Source organism: Oreochromis niloticus, linkage group LG8 (assembly GCF_001858045.2).
Source record: "Oreochromis niloticus isolate F11D_XX linkage group LG8, O_niloticus_UMD_NMBU, whole genome shotgun sequence".
In the NCBI taxonomy this organism is placed as follows: domain Eukaryota; kingdom Metazoa; phylum Chordata; class Actinopteri; order Cichliformes; family Cichlidae; genus Oreochromis; species Oreochromis niloticus.
Window position 1 is genome coordinate 21,024,536 of NC_031973.2, and position 18,242 is coordinate 21,042,777.

Genomic DNA, 18,242 nt, shown 5'->3' on the forward strand with positions numbered 1-18,242 from the left:
GATTTATGAGGAACCCATTGTTTCCTTTTTCTTTTGTTATCTCGCTATGTTTGTGTAATAATGTAAGGAATCATCTTTCCCTGACTGCAAGATTTCCTGCAGAAAACAGTTAAATAAGAGGTTAAAGGAAACTAAATTTTTAAAAAAAGATCTAGGTCATCTATAAACTTGCAAGTCAATGATTAAAATCCATTTTAAAGTCAGAGGTGTGCAAAAGTTAAAAAAAAATCCTCATGTCTATATATTTTTCTTCAAAAAAGTCAAAAATTTCTTGTATATTTTTTTTAAAAGTGCTCTTGAGTAGACATTCTCCAGGGTTTCTGAAGGTCTTTCAAAGAAAAACTTTGAAAGACATTTTTACACTTGTTTTCAATCCAGTCCTCATACACTGAAAAAAAGGCCATGTTGGATTTACTTGATTCAATAGTGGACATCGGTTGCACACAAATTTTTTGCTTTGGCAGAAACTTAAACAATTGAGTTCAATCAACACAACTTTTTCATATTCAGTAAACCTGTGCATTTTGTGTTCATAAAACGCGATTGAAACATGTTTAGATGAAGTAAGTTGAACTCTTGGAATATTTTAATCCTTTACAATTTTGTCATTTTATTTCAACACTATTCAGTAACTTTTACCCCAATACTACTTGGTCACTTAAATACTACATGTTCTCTTCATATTATATAATGTTCAACAAAGTCTAGATCCTGGTTACCATAAAAATTGAATGGATGTACAACAACTACCATCCTCCTATCTTTATCCCGGTTGCAGGGGGGCTGGGAAATAACCCTGAAGTGATAGGTTACAAGGCAGGGCACACCCTGGACAACTCATAAGTCTATCACAAACAACCATTTGCACTTACATTGACAGGTAATTTAGAATCACCAATTAACCTAACTCTAACAACTGCATGACTTTTAACTGTGGGAAGAAACCAGAATACCCAGAGAAAAACCAGTGCAGACTAGCCAGACTGTGGATTTGAACCCACGATCTTCTTATTGTGAAGCAACAGCACTAACCACAATGCCAACAATCTAGACTTGACAAAAGTAGGAAAGCTATGATTTCAAGGCTTGATGCAGAATTTTTTTTGTACGTTTTCGTCCTTGACAGGTTAAACCACAATAAATAGCAATAGCGTACACATGGTGTGTGTGTAGTTGTCTGCCTCTTATAACTCCAGTGATTTTCCTGCAGTTTGACATCTCGTGCGATCTTGTGAATTTCATGAATTCAGCAACTAACCACTCTTACTAGATTGTACCATGTCATCTCAACAAGAACAAATTAAGTTGTTGGATTTCATACAGATCCTTCATGATTTAATTACGTTTATAGAAACATGATATTATTGTGTTTACATTACAAGTTAGACTTTTTTAATGTAACAACCACCCAATTTGCTCGATTTGACTGAGATGGATGCCTTCCTGAAACCATGATCCAAAGCGTATGAGACTGAAAGTTATTGACTTACTTCACTCGAACATGATATGAACAATTTAATCTAGCCTCTCTGCATATCATGTAGTTTCTACACTATATAGTTACACTTAACGTTAAAGCATGAGGCACTTATGTTAAATACACGCAAGATGCTTACGTAAATCCAAGAGTTGGCCAATCCCTTTTTTTCAGTGTAACCGACCATTTTCAGAGGCGTGTGTTTTTGCTTGTTGAACCACTTAACACTGACATTTGAATCATTCAAGCATAAAAAGGGTCCAAACTCCAGAGATGAACCAGGGTTGTGTTTAGTGGCTAATTAAGCTGATGCCCAGTTTTAAACTGTAACTTTAGGCACTTTGTTACAAGCAGCCTATGGTCAAAACATACAATTTGGTCCTATTTCTTAAGCTGAATCTGTAAAAAATGCCAATTCTAAAACCATTCAGCAGACATTTTTGCACCAACAAGTTGATTCCCAAAGAGGTATTAGCCAAACACCTGGCACAACAGAAATGGCAGTTGTAAAAACAAACAAACTAATAAACCAAAAATTATCTACAGCAGACAGAAGAAAAGACCTGACACAAGACTTGAGGTCTGGCCCTTCAGTTCATCCACTGTTCACCAAAGACTCATCAGGAACGTCTCAGTGGAAGGCTGGCTGTCAAGAAGCCATTCTTAAGGAAGGACAACGATGAGAAAAGGCTGAAGCCTCAGCATTATTAAAGCAATGTGGCATGATCTTAGCAGGAACAAAAAGGAACAACCAACATCCAAAGACGAGCTCTGAAGCTTGGAGAACTATTCCTGCAGTCTGCTTCAAGAAAATACAAGAAAGCTTATCTAAGAGTTCAGGCTGTGCTGAAGCACAAAGGTGATCATATTAAATATTGACTTACACGCTCGTTACAATTGCATAGACTTTGTTTTCCCCTTAAAATCTGTATTTACAAAAATTGCTCCAACTATTTGATGTTTTATTAGGAAAAATATAAAGAAATGAGGAGTGGCTCAAGATTTTTGCAAAGTACTGTCTAATCTTAATCTAATTAATATCATTTACTTTTATTTACTCTTTTTATTAACTTTCACTTAGTGAAAGGGTTTTTTTCACATGACTCTTTATTTAAGAACAAAAGCAAAGCTGCACCTCTCCCCAATATCGGTTGCATTTCCAGACTGCAGCTTTTCCACCTTTGATTCTTGGAAGTATAATTATACCTATTATTAACAGGAAGAACTTTTTCAAATGTGAACAGGTTTCCTTTAAGGAAGAATTGGTTTATGACTCACTCTTTTGACTCCTTTTGTTGACTTTTTTTTTTTTTTTTTCAGGTTTGTAGCCACAGATAAAGTTTTACTTATCAGTCATTTCAAGAACTAGGAAGTGCACTCAAATGTGAACCACGTACGTGTTGGGAGTCTTACCCCAGCTAAGACAGACAGACACTCCCATAGGCTAAAGATAATTACCATAATGGGAATGTGATCTTTGTTGTAATAGGGTATCTATTGCACCATAAGTGAGCAATCGCAAGAAGAAAACTAAACAAAAGCTGCTTTTACTTCCTTAAAGTTCCTGTAAAGACAAAACAAACACACAGACACACACATGGACATATTAACAGACACACAAAAACTGCCATTTTATTCATGAAGCTGCCTCAGTGACAGAAGCAGACTGAAAATGTATTCAATAAAAGTGTGTCAACCACGTGGCATATCTTCCCATCAGCAGCCCACTTCTGGCTAGTTATTCCCCTCAGATCTCCTTGTCCATGTCAGTAAATATTTAACCCTTGGTTGATAATTGACTGTAAGGTAAACACAGCAGGAGGCTCTATTTCCTCTTGAGTGCACTACATGAAAAACAGCATCGACGTTGTGTTTTTATGGCATTCGTTTCATGGGGCAAATATTATGAAGCCGCTGTAAAAGGAAGTCTTCAGAAATAATTGTAATCGCTGAGGATTTATTTTGCACCGTTCAGTTTGCACAGGGAGTCTACGTGACCACTTGTGAACGTGATGCATTTTTCGGATTGGGCGTATTTGCTTAAGAACAGTGTTCTTTATCCTTTTTGAAAGCTTGGAAAACCCAGAGCAATGTGTTAGATTTGAAATCGAATAACCTTCCTCTTTGGCGAATGCAACTTAACACGTGAATGCTGCTGACACTGGATTCACGTGTTGATTTGAGCACGGGTGCACGTTTCAGCTTTGATGTTGTGCGAATTATTTCCCACACATTTGATAAAAGTGTCTATCTCGCAGCTAATTTGGTTTTACTCAATGAAAGGCTTCGATAGTTGGACAAAAGATTGAACTTTGTATGTGAGCGACAAGAAGTGCGCGGCTTAAAAACCAGCATCTGTGATGATGTGTGGCACACGGGGCAACATGTGTTGCCATGCAGATGATTTCTTTTTCTACGCAGGCAAGAAAAGAGATCCAGCCACATTCTGAGCATGCACCAGCACGGCTCTGTTGTCAAACAGTCTAAACTGGCTTAACTGGCCCGATTGCGGTCCAGAATTATCAAGCAACTGAAACAAATGATAAGAAGCCTTAAGCTGGTGAGCTTCTCAAATCTATACCTACATTAAAAATGAATGAAAAACATTTCACTTTTTAAGGCTCCAGTAAATGCTCTGTGCACTTTCCAAAAGCTTACAGTGTTGATGCAAAAAAAGAATTTCCACATTTTGAGATGCTTGGTACTTTCCACCATTCCCAATGGGTCACCACAGCAGACGGATCGGCATTTAGATACAGTTTTAACCTGCACAGGTTCAGTTTGTGCTGTCCACCTGGTCTTAAACTGGGGGATCTTTTTGCACACAAGGCAAATTCTTTGCATAATTTGCAGAAATATAAGATAGAAAACAAATCGTTAGAGAAATTTGAAACGTATTGCATTACACTTATTGAAAACATACTCATGTTTTTCAAATAAATATTACACAGCTTTTTGGTAAACGTAAATTCTCCAGGTTTTATTTGTGCTTTCAAAATCATACAGCTTCATTTATATTCATATTCATTTTCAGTTTGTGCTTTGTTGTGAGAAACACAGTAAAACCCTGCAGACTCCTATAAAAACAGTCTCATTTAGTGTCTTTTTATTGTGATTCAAAGTAGTAAATGTATTTTAAGTTATCATTTCCCACAAGGATATGCTGCCACCAACCCTGTAAAATGCATAAAAGACTGGTACGTGACAATAATCCACCAGCTTTACAAATGGCCAAAGCATCCATAGAATCTCATATCAGCTTTGACAATGAGGCAATGTGTGTGAATATAATGTGTGATTGACAAATAACAAACTCCAGAAGTTTCCCAGCTACAAAGCTCCATTTCCTGATCATTACCCTGTAACCTGAGAATATACTGCAGCACGTCCAGCATGATCAAGTTTCAGTGTAGAAGACAAAGCCTCACACCGTCTTGCAATGTGATCGCTTCAGATTTAACGGCAATGTTGACAGATAGGATAAAGAAAGCTCGTGTGGGGACGTTACAGATAGAAAACCTCAACTTAATAATCATCTGTCGGACCTGTTACACCTGTAAAGTTTGATCTGTACTCATTACAAATGATACTTCTAGGATCTCTCTCTTTCTCTCTCTCACACACACCTACACAAACACAGTGCTTGTCTGGGTAATGACGCTGAGGCAGCAGGCACTGCTGTACATAACGAAGAAAAGAACAAATAAATGTGGGCCACTGTGACTTGTTGTCTTGATGCATGCTCAATCATCTAGGTAAATAAATCCCAAAAGTTGATTCTGTTCATCTGGATGTTGCGTTTTCAGTGGGAGAAATGTTTCATCACTCATCCAAGTGACTTCTTCAGTCTCAGCTGACTGCAGGTTCCCCCAACCTTACAACCTTACAACAGTACATTTGCACAATAACTGAAACTAACCCACTGAATGAACAATGGGCTGTGAGGTCAGTTCTTGATGATTAACATGCAAATTCTCTTGACCACTGATCAAAGACCACTGATCAATGGCTATGAGTACCATTCACAGAGTTGGGGAATGGCTGCACAGCATTGTAAGATGGCTAAAGATGTACCCTCCTCGATTCAGAGATGGTCTTTCTCTTTTCACATAAATGGCCTCCTTGACTCCCAGCTCAAACCCCGCTCCTCCCCATCCAGGATGTGCACATCCTCGTCACTGAAGGATGGTCCACTGGCCCGTAGGTGTAAATAGACTGGCCTGACGAGGTAGCTCTTCTGTGTTGTCCGCTTAGCCAGAGGTTGTTTGGTTCCCCCGATGTATACATCATCAACAGTGTTGGGACTAACGCGTTATTAAGTAACGCGTTACAGTAACTACGTTATTATTGTGGTAACGAGCACGGTAACTAGTTATTATGCCAAAACCAGGAACGCGTTACTCGTTACTGGGATTTAGATAGGCTCGTTACTCGTTACTTCGTGTGGTGGATATCGCGGAGCTTCCACAGATTCAATAACATTAGCAAGTGGTGGAAGCCAGCAGGTGGATGAAGGAAAAGGGAGGCAAGAGGAGAGACCCGAAGCGGCCGCCGGTCCGAGTGTCAGGTGAACTGAACTTCAGGTAAGAAGTTATGACCTGCAGTCTATCAGTCAGATATAAACCAAGTTTAGGTGGAGTTTATTTTCGGTATGCTGACATTTTCGTACTGCGTGCTAGCTAGCATGACGGAGTTTCTATACAGCTGGGTGGGTGCTATGTTACCAGTGTTGGGTAAGTTACTTTAAATTAGTAACTTAGTTACATTACTAGTTACTTCTCTAAAAAAGTAACTCAGTTACTTCAAGTTACTCGTTACTTTCAAAGTAACTAGTTACTAGGGAAAGTAACTTTGGTTTTACTCAGAATTCTCTTGTTAATGTGTTGCTTCCGTAACTGGATACCCAGCCAGACTGCCAGTCTTCTAGCTTGCTTACTTGCCACAAGTGCACTGTGCCACCTACCAATAGAAAGGAAAAAATAATGTGCACATTTCCACGAGAGAAATCCCACGCCTGGACCGTCGTTGACCGCCGCCATGATTCTAGCCTGCTTTTTACATCCAACACAAAAACTGCAGTCGTGGTGCTTTTGATTGTACTCAGAACTTGGAAATTCTGCCTTCTGAATAGGAAGATGTAGGTAACACCAGACTGCAGATGAGCTGCATACAGAGCTGGACTGGGACAAAAAAATCGTCCCGGGCATTTTGACTAGAGACCGGCCCACCATTATAGGAAAAATCATAAAGCCTTTGAATGAAAATAAACACTGTTGTGACAGTGATGTACACTGTTCTGATGGTATATATGTATCAATCTATCAATTGTTTTTTGTAAGACTCAGATAATTATTTTTTTAAAAGCGAGACATTTTAAATGAGAATAATAAAGAAAAGTATTTCCTTGTGCCCCCCTTTCCCTGTTAATGCCCTACCTGGCCCCCTGGCAACACTTTGCTAGACCCGCCCCTGCACAGTTACCAGCTGTCAGCTACATAAAAAAAGGATCCTGGTGTTATTTGTCTCTCAGAAACAGCTCATAACTTCCCTTCAACTCATCCATGTCACCTAAAAGGTAAACCTGTTTCTACATCACCTGTTCAGCTCTGATGATTCAGTAAGGACATCTCCTGGTTTCATCTTCATGTTTCCCTCTCACCAGATAATCAAACCGATATCATGACCAGCAGCTTTACAGCTGTGGCTCCAGCAAACATCAGCTGATACTAGAAATTAATATTAAATAAATTCTAACAACAGCTGATCAAGCTTAAACGTGCTGCTGTTGTTTAACGTGACATCCGCTGGATTCCTCTTTCTGGCGCAAAGTGGGCGATAAATAAACAAGAGAGAAAAGCCGATCAGCTGATCACTGATCAGTTTCGTGATTGAAGTAGAAACAGGAGAGGGAGGGGGGAGAATGAGAGAAGAAGAGGCAGCTGTGCAGCTTCAGCTTTGTGTCTTTTTCATTGTAGCTGAAGTCCGGGACAAACTGTGTTCCTTTTCACCTCAGTACGAAACGCGTAATATTTTCTCTGAATACCAGACGATTCTGTTTTTTACTGGACGGTTGGCAACTCTAATAATTAACCGTATGAACAAAATAAAGTTCAACATCAGTAACATAGCACCCACCCAGCTGTATACAGTAGAAACTCCGTCATGCTAGCTAGCACGCAGTACGAAAATGTCAGCATACCGAAAATAAACTCCACCTAAACTTGGTTTATATCTGACTCAGATAGACTGCAGGTCATAACTTCTTACCTGAAGTTCAGTTCACCTGACACTCGGACCGGCGGCCGCTTCGGGTCTCTCCTCTTGCCTCCCTTTTCCTTCATCCACCTGCTGGCCTCCACCACTTGCTAATGTTATTGAATCTGTGGAAGCTCCGCGATATCCACCACACGAAGTAACGAGTAACGAGCCTATCTAAATCCCAGTAACGAGTAACGCGTTCCTGGTTTTGGCATAATAACTAGTTACCGTGCTCGTTACCACAATAATAACGTAGTTACTGTAACGCGTTACTTAATAACGCGTTAGTCCCAACACTGTATGTTACTGATGTTGAACTTTATTTTGTTCATATGGTTAATTATTAGAGTTGCCAACCATCCTGTAAAAAACAGAATCGTCTGGTATTCAGAGAAAATATTACGCGTTTCGTACTGAGGTGAAAAGGAACACAGTTTGTCCCGGACTTCAGCTACAATGAAAAAGACACAAAGCTGAAGCTGCACAGCTGCCTCTTCTTTTCTCATTCTCTCCTCTCCTGTTTCTACTTCAATCACGAAACTGATCAATGATCAGCTGATCGGCTTTTCTCTCTTGTTTATTTATCGCCCACTTTGCGCCAGAAAGAGGAAACCAGCGGATGTGGCGTAAAACAACAGCAGCACGTTTAAGCTTGATCAGCTGTGCCACAGTGCACTTGTTGCAAGTAAGCAAGCTAGAAGACTGGCAATCTTGCTGGGTATCCAGTTATGGAAGCAACACATTAACAAGAGAATTCTGAGTAAAACCAAAGTTACTTTCCCTAGTAACTAGTTACTGTGAAAGTAACGAGTAACTTGAAGTAACTGAGTTACTTTTTTAGAGAAGTAACTAGTAATGTAACTAAGTTACTAATTTAAAGTAACTTACCCAACACTGATCATCAATCAGGCAATCCTCCTGGCACTTAACAACATACACTGTATTACTCTGTTTGTGTCGGAGGACCCGATCCTTGTGGTGGACCAAGTTTTGGCACAGCGTTTAAAAGCCACTGAGATGTGGTCATTAGAAAAAATGCGTCTCAGCTGTTCAGATACTCCTGACACGTTTGGAAACACTACAGGTTTTCGCTTAGGCAGCAGTTGGGACTTATGGCTGCACTATGACTTCATTGGTGGATAATATTAAGAGCAATTATATAAACATAAGTATTTGAAACATTTTAATTGATCGCAACAACGATCAGCCACAGGCCTGTCTTCCTATTGCAGTATTGATGCCAGCATTACTGCAGCTCTGTAGAGGTAACTTACAGGACATCATCACAGTTTAACATCACTGATAATTGAAGACCATCCCAGTTTCACGCTCTTGAACCATGACCAGTAAAATATTACGAGGATGAGTCTCAAGGATTGGAATTTACCCAGAAACTCAAGGATGTTTAGTGTTACTGTCAGACTTGGGAGTAGCTCCAACGGGAAGTTTTTAATCTTCTGGGTTTGGAATAACTGACAACAAACGCCAGCAGAAACCACCTTTAAAAAAAAAAGCAAAAAGAAAAAAGAAAATGCAGTTTTAAAGTAATATTTTATAATCTATTCACATGTCAGAGAAACAAAATGATAATGATAATATTTACAGGTAGTTTACTCACAGCAGTTTATCTAAGCATCTCTATCTGACATTCTTGATAAAACAATGGCAGGTATTTAAACTGACACGTGTTACGAAAAAACAGAGCAGGATGATGTAATGAGCCAAAAATTATGCAAGAATGATTATTCATGTTGAGCTGCGTAGATGAATTCTCGTAGATGAAGACAGTTCTGGGCACTTAATTACGGTAGATTATTTTTTTCATTGACACTTTGTAGTAAATGAAGTCAGTTTGCTGCTCAGAGGATATCGCAACATCATGTTGCGTATTAAAAATAAAATCCCTACTTGTTATTGTGTCCTCACGTAGTGAATTAACATGCTAGCCTATATTAAATCCTATAATTTCAATGTGCTTTTTGACTCACAACTACATTCAGTAAGACATTATCAGGTGCACGTACTGCAGCTGTGCAGGTTTCAACTAAATATTTTGATGTGATGCAATCCTTGCAGGCCTGCTTTCATAGAAGATTTTGTAATATGATATATGTTTTCTGATATGCACAAATCTGACATGCACATTCGCTTTAATCTGTAGAAATAATATGACGTTTGCAGGGAAGGTAGTGCAGTGTTGTCTCTTTCCTCCAGACACGCACTGTAAAATTAGACCGGTGTTTTTGGAGAGGCCAAGGATCAGTCTACTGCCTTATCAACCTCGTGCAAGAAAAAATAACACAACGGACCAGACAAATGAAATACCAAACAACTCAAATAAAGAGGTGAAAAAAAACAGGCACAGAGGGTGAGGTTTGATATATTTTGTAGTTCTGGTCAAACATGACCAATGTGACTTTTTCATTTCGCACGCCAAATCCAAACATTTGTGAGCGTGTCTTTGATTTCTGAGCTGTATTGTTGGCTTTTGATGTGTTGACTGTTAAGCGGTAATAATTAACTTCTATATCTCTAATATGCGGTATGCCTCGCATGAAACCGCAGAATAGTGCAAACATGTATTTTACAGGTTTTATGTAACACTGAAATGACCATGAGCACTAATGCATTACGTTGATCGGGTTTCCTTCCTTGTAGCTACATGGATCTTGTTGCTCTTGGAGTCAACAACGTGCAGTAACATTCATTCTTCTTCCTTATCATAAATCTTGTGTGTCTAACATGCAACATAATCTGAGCTGCAAGCACCAAGAGAGGCAGATTTTGCAGGTGTAGTTTAAATCTTCTATTATGACGACTAAATTAAAATTTAGATTAGCTTTACTTTAATAATTTGTTTTATAAATACTTGTTAATTAAGAAAATTCATTTTGCTTACGTAAAAATATTTGTTCTGAAGGCTGAGCATTTCTCACACACACCCTTCTTTTTTACGCCTCGTGTATTTGCGTGCCATTATTGTATGTCATACATTATCTGCCTCCTATAGTTTGTCTTGCCACCTTTGTTGTTTATCCTTCACCTGCTCATCAGCTGAGACAGATGATGTCTCCTCCCTGGACCCAAATCTACCAGATTAGTTCCTGAGAAAAAGGAGTTCCTACTTCCCACTGTTGCCAGGGTTATATTCCTATGTTGGTGTTTACACTTGTGTAAGATGCATCAATTCTGACTCAGTCTGTGATAGGTTCAGATGTTTTCATTTGTGTTGCAGTCTGTCTCATCTTCTTGTTAGGTCACTGCAGTGTGTCACTGTTACTTGTTTGGGCATCATAATCAGGAGCATTGTCCTCCTCCAATTGAGGATACGCTACTCAGCACCACACCAAACTAGATCATTGTTTAAGGGAATTTTTTAAGGAAATATTTTTACTTACCAGAATGGCAGACTTACATAACAAATATAGTTAAACTGGTTATGCTATTTCCTATTTTATGTAAGAGTGATGGGATGCCCAACCCACATGAAACCGCAAGTAGGAAAGGAGCACAACACATTAATGACAGTAAACAAGTCAATTATAAGTGCTGCAATGAAAAGTATCCCAAATCTCATGAATAAAATGTGCCAATTCAGCAATAACCTTTTACCTACTTTACTTTCAGAGTCTTTGATGGAGCAGATGTATGAGTTCGCAGCTAACAGACATGCCCGAGGACTCTCTCTCTATCCATGTTAAAAAACACTCATACAGAAAGCTGCAAGGAGCCTGTACAAAAAATCCCCAAACAAACAAAAAACAAACAACAACAGTCAATCATTTATTAGCTCATTTATTAACTCATGTGGTTTGTAATGTTTCTTAAGGGTAATTAAAACACTGTGTAAAGAATGAAAACTACATCAGCAAGCAGACTAAGTGGGTTTCTACTAAAGGCAAAGAATTTGTAGTCTAAGACTTCCTCATCTCTGGCAGAAGGTCCAGAATGAAGATGTTATAAAAGATCAGAACGTTGAACATGATTTGTCTATGTGGGTCACGAAACTGATGTGTGGCAGGATTGTGGACCCAAACGCAGGATTGAGAAAGCAAGATGTAAACTCAACAATGCAGCTTTAATGCCGATTGCTCACCAAAGCACATCATCCGAAACAATTCAAAAGGAATTCAAAATTCAGACAACTCGAAGAACTCACTAGACTACAGAGCAAGGGAGCGCACAACTCAACAAAGGACGAGAGGAGACTTAGACAATGTATAGAAAAGGTACTGAGGGAAGTAGGAACAGGTGAGAAACACAGCTGAAGGCACTCAACCAAAGACACGGGGAAGTAAAACTCAACGCAGAGAACAACGCTTTTTAAAACAAAACAGGAGGAGAGACAATCGGGAGACACAAAAAGACCCAAAGACAAACACAGAGACTAAACAAGACATTAAACACAAGGCATGAACACACAGTCTCCACCCTAAACAAAACAAAATGTTTTAAGCCTAAGCAATAATTCTGAGTAAAATGCAACTTAAATGCATAAAATCAACCAATTTATTATTAAATTAAATGATTATTAATTACAATGTGCTTTGGATAAACTGAATTTATATCGGTCAAGTACATTTCATTTTACATTTATATATATATTTAGTTAAAGTCACAATTTTAGGACAATTTATTCATTTATTTGGTTTTGTTTGTTTTTTTCTTTTTGTTTCTTTGTTTTTTTGAGTGAAAGACTGAAATAGAAACAAAAGTGAAACCAAGAACAGAACATTGTTTCACTATTACTCAAACTAAAACTTAAAAATAGAAATACAAAGAAACAAACAGGGCCATGCTGTTGTTCGATAAATGAAAACAAATTCAAAAACCACGTGAGCTACAGCTAAATTATAATCATTTCTATAACATATTATTCAATCAACTGTTTTTTTTTTGTTTGCTTTTGTGTTGATACACAATTTACACCATAAATCAATCTGTAATGCTTTTAAGTGGCCTGTATTAAGATAACAAAATGAGAGCTTATCTTTTAATTGTGAAATGATAAGATATGCTAAGGTCTGCCTGGCTTCTGTGCTCGCTGCTCAATGATGAACAAATGCTGCCCTCTATTGTCTTCACAGGTGATGCTACGTGGTGCCGATACTCACAGTTTAATATGTCAAAAATTCAACTCTGTCCTCTTACAGCGAGGACTGCACAACCTATTAATTAAACTAGATCAAATTCCAACAACCTGCCTCGTGCTTTCAATGGAGAACTGAAACGGGACAACTCAACAAAGGACATTAGGAGTTGTCTTTTATACAATTTTATATAATTTCACTGTGGAATAATAATTTCATTCACTGCACTATAACAGTTTCACACAGAGACCTGGGGTCTGTCTAATGAGCCATGCTGTGAATAACTCAGAGCCAGTAATGTATGTTAGATTGTCAGTTGCTTAGTATGCTTCTGTACTGTTAGGGGCACAAACTCTATTTGAGTATAATTCATATGCAAAAAAACACTTAAAGCATTATTGATTGCATGTTTCTTCCACTTTTTGAGCCCAATTAGAAAAATGAGACTTTGTAAAAATCTCATATTGTTACAGTCATGATGCCAATATGATTCTTCAAAGCTCCTGCTTTGAAATACTGAACTTTAAAAATTGACCTGGTGAAAGATAATAATTCACAGTGACACACCGTCAGGATAAATCTGACTTTAATATCACTGTAGTCATCTGAATCAACTTTCTCGAATGTGCTGTGAACAAATGCTGCTGCAACCCACTGTGGGAAAGCTGTGTTATTAAAATGAAAACATTTGTGACACATGGAACACATTCACAGAGGACACAAAGGGAGGACATGCAGAGGCTGAATTAAAGTCAAAAGTCCAAATCTTTGGTCAAAAACAGGCAGCGGTTACAAGACAAGGAGCCCATCAAACAGTCTGCAGGGTCAAGCACACGATGAACTCAAACAGAAATAAAAAAAAAACTGGACACTGAAAAATTTAACAAAGTGATGCAGGAGGGGACAAAGGGAAGCAGCACTGAATTATCATCAATGAAAGAGCAGAGATTGCAAAATAAATCAGGAAAGGACTTCAAACTTACTGAGACTAAGGCCTCTGTTACAAATCTGTCTCATACAAAAACATGTTGTACAGGTACAGTATGGTAAGTGTTCATAGTAATTCATAAGCCGGCTCTACCTGAACCCCTTCAATATTTAAAAGTTTGTGTTTTTCTTAATTGCAGTCAGAGTGTGGCTGCTAAAGATGAAAACACATACAGAATGTAAACTGAGCTTGGTGACCTTTGTTAGTAACAAATGAGGCCAAAAAAACAAAACCCAAAACACACAAACACGATATTCATTAATAATTAGAAAGCATCTAAACATTCTGGTGGTGGATTTTTACAGTCTTCCGCTCGCTGTCATCTTCATAACCATCGTGATCAATACGTGACTTGGCGAGGTCCTGAGGTAGGCGGGCTGTCTCTGCTGATGTTACCTTCACAGGCAGGAACAGCGTCTGGCACGAGTTGGGGAAACATCCCAGTGCACTGGTGTAGTTTCCTTTCCAGCTGTTTGACATTTGACACTTCAACATTAAAGGGAACAAGAAGAAGCAGAGTTGGGTCAGGTGACCACATGGTTTGTAAAATACTGACAGGAAGTAACCAGGTAGTTAGAAATGGATGGCAGCATGTGTTTAGAGGGACTGCGTTATAGTTGGTGTAGTTAGGTAACTATACTTACCAAACGCAGAAGCACACAGACGAACAAGGATCAGATGCTGAATGTTGCATAGCCACCACCAAACAACTGACTTATTTTTACACACCGGCCAGCATCTGGCCAATCCACCACCTTTCATTATTTGTACCGTTATAGAAAAAAACAACAACAAAAATCCATCGGCCCATAAAAACGAAAAATCACCATCGGCCCACCGGGCAAATGGCCGGTATGCCCGATGGGCAGTCCAACTATGAGTCTAGCACTAGGCTTAATCCATTCAATTCAAGTTCCAAATAATGTCAGTGTGTTTATTGTAAGGCAGATTAATATGCATGCTAGGTTGAACCCACCCGAGAGATTCATAAAGTTTTATCTATGAATTCTTTTTTGCTTTACAGTCACACAAATGTTGACCATGAAAGCTTTTTGTAGTGACCTATGCTGCCTTCACCTACAAAGTCCAGAGCACACAGTACATGTTGGTATAAGCTACACCACATAGCTGCTACAGTTATATTACACCACAGATTTGTGTATAATCGTTATCGTGAGACTATGTAACAAGAGCATATGATCTGTTGATAAAACTCACTGTTATGAAGATAGATTGGTTCCAGTGTGTTCATGAAATGCTGGGTTTATCCATCTTCTGGGCCGTGCCTACAGTGGACTTCGGAAGATTTCCTTGTGAGGGAGCTGGTGGTGAAGATCTCGAGGTCCTCCTTGATTCCTGCGATGAGCTTCAGTCTTCCTGATGTTTCTAAAATTAAGCCTCTTTCAGTGGGTCAATAGAACATCTGGCACAAGACAGCTGTGATGAAAGAAAGGGAAGAAGTTTCTCCAGACCTCTGGACCAAGGAAACCCAGCTTGGTCCTGATGTTCTCCCTCACCAGTTTCCCCGGGGTGGATGTAGCTGTTGATATTAATGTGGACTCTATTATTAAATGAAAAGAAATAATTACACTACACTACTGAAAATTTATGCTGCTGTTCTTTAAAGTTTCCATCTTACCAGGCTGTAGAGTGCTCCGAACATTTAAACAGTTGTAAATCTATTACACTCACAGTCTTATGTTAAAATCCCAAAGGACAGCATTACATTTTTGATATTAAAAGTAACTCTGGACTTCTGTGGACTATGCAGCTGATCTCATTACTGCCTAAAAATGGAGAACAAAACCTAAGAAGTGCTGAATTATTCAAAAAATACAGAGTATTAGAGTAACAGGAGTGTAGCATGCTAACTAGCTAGCAGCAAGCCTCTAACACAGTGTGTATGCTAGCGGCTAATCTAGCAAACAAATTAACAGAGTGATTTTAGGTGTTGTAGAAGATAAGATGATAAGCTGTCTGTCTTTTTCATAATGACGTGGTTGTATTCACCTTAATTGACCGAGTAGTCAGTCGAGGTAAACCCATTAGCAGATAAACTGGATCGGTCTGCCTACCTAAAAACTGTACGGGAGCCTGAAGTGATGGCTCCAAAAGTGCAACGTGCAGCTCCGACAAGCGGGATATTTTGGCTTCATTTTTGCACAATGGGAGAGTCATTATTCCATACAAGCACATTAACATTACTGACACTCGCTGGCACTCTATAAATGGTGGGCATTTCAATGGTCTTACCTGTAAGCACTGGTATATCCACCAAAAAAAGAAAGGATGTAAAGTAGTGACTGGTGTAGCTGCAAATGGACTGCTGAAAAGAGGCAAAAAAGCTGAGGTGTTACAAAACCTTGTGTAACTGGAAAACTATCTACTAAGGAAAACGAACTAATGACAGTGAGGAAAATCGCTATGTTTTGATGTGTAAATTGTGTGGATGGAGCGGAAATTGAGTGAGTTGGGAGCGTTTGTTGAGAGATTGAAGCCATGTTGTGTGTGAAAAATTGCCCTGTTTCCAGGCAAAAGTTAAGGAGGGATTTGAAGAAAAGGTTAAAAAGGCAGAGTGAGTCTGGAGCTCTACAGACTCGCCAGGTTAGGCTGGCAAGTCTGGAGCTCTACAGACTTGCCAGATTAAGCTGGCTGAAGGTGTACTGAGAAGAGTACAGAGCGTATGCAGATGGCAGGCATGGGAATCGAACCATCGCCGCTCAGGTTCAGACTCTGCTTACAGGCCAAGTCACTCTATCCCATAGGCCACTTGGCGGGCCAATCCAACGGCAGCAATTCTGCTCTATTTAAAGGGCACACCCGCGGCCGCGCAGCTGCGCGCTCCCGCCATCTGCAGCTGGGGACTGTCAGCTCTGCTTCTTTTAACCTGCTTTACAACTCAACATCGTCATCATCATCATCATCATCATCACACTGTGCGCACAATCACCTCATTCACTCTACTAAACATGCACCGCCAGCTAATGTCACTGACTCTGTCTCCATGCCAACATATACACCTATCTACATATATCTTATCTACATACATCTATATGTTATTTGCTATGTAAACAGCTTACAAACATAGCGGAATAGCTCTCTGCAGCTCTAACACTTTGACTCTTTGCAAACCATTTCATATGTACTCATTTCATCAAGAAAGAATGTGCACTTTAAATGGAACAAATTTGCCCATATTCACTTGGCCCGCCAGGTGGCTCACGGGCTATGCGGGCAGGTTTCAAATACCAAGGTCCAAGGTTCGAATCCACTGCTTCACACGCGGCTCTGGATCTGATCCTACCCTTGCTCTGTACTTGAATCCTGCTTTCTTTTCCCCCCCAAGGGGACTAAAATTCAAATTCAAACAACACTTTTCATCTCATTTCATTTATTTACACTATTTTACCTTAGTATTCAACACAGCTTTAACCTCTATTACTTTTACCACTTCACAGCTTAAACTTCAATCTTTTAAATACTATTCATTTATTTATCCTTTCACTTTGGCCTGGCTCTTCTGCTTCCAGGGCACCGGGTCATCAACCGCAACTCATTTGCTGATGACCCAAGAAAGACAGGCTGTGCCACTTCACTCAACTGCTTTGTATTTCCTGCATCAGCTAAACATTGCCTATAACAGGACAGAAAGATGACTGGAATACCCTGCTTAGCTTGCTGACACTTGCTTTGCTTAAGCAGAACAAAATCAGCCAGTGACAATATGGCTATTATAAAAATGCCATAGTTTGCAAATATTAGCTATGTAAACGTCTTCCAAAGAGACCGCCATTGCTCTCTGCAGCTGTAACACTTTCATTGTTTGCAAATCATCTTTTTGGCCCACAGACGCACTCGACCTGCTGGCGCGTTATGTGCAGCAACAGAAGGAAGAGAGCTGTTTGGCTCATTAACAGAGATTTTATTGGAAAAGTACAGAAATTTTTCAGTATCAATACCTACCGAATGTTTTCGGTCGGCACTAAAAAGGTATCGAGTTTTGGTATCCAGCCCTACTCGCATTTCAATTCAATTCCAATGATCATGTCAAGGATACAATTCAATATCCCAGTGCATCATGATCGCTTCATTTCAGTTTGTTTGTTTTCGTCAACAAATAAAGGATGTCACGTATAAGCTACTTTTTTTTATTGCTCAAAACTTGTCTGAACACAGATTGCACTTGTTGGTCCACTGTGACGTATGTGGCTGAAGAAAACATACTGCTGTTATTTTTAGCGTGTACAGTCTTTGAAAAATGGCAAAGAATCCTATTTTGCATGTTTGGATCTTAACAAGGTTCCAAGTAGAGCTTCAACATGCAACAGGAAGAAATGGGAGTGAGACAAAACATGTTTTGAGCATGCAATTTATTGAAAACAATGCTTTAACTGAAACAGGCTGTTTTACAGCTGATCAAAAGTTTAGG

General features: G+C 39.2%; 1 long non-coding RNA gene across 4 annotated transcripts; it reads right to left on the minus strand.

Moving 5' to 3' along the window:
• Positions 1-13,394: 13,394 nt before the first annotated feature.
• On the minus strand, positions 13,395-16,604 carry LOC109203277 (uncharacterized). 4 transcript variants are annotated; one of them, XR_002063220.2, is made up of 4 exons: positions 16,067-16,604; positions 15,824-15,963; positions 15,032-15,353; positions 13,395-14,299 (listed from the first exon to the last, which is right to left on the minus strand). It is a non-coding gene; the product is annotated as an uncharacterized LOC109203277 (long non-coding RNA). The 4 variants fall into 4 exon arrangements; XR_002063219.2 differs by having other exon boundaries at positions 15,032-15,374; XR_002063221.2 differs by lacking the exon at positions 15,824-15,963 and having other exon boundaries at positions 16,067-16,602.
• Positions 16,605-18,242: the final 1,638 nt, after the last annotated feature.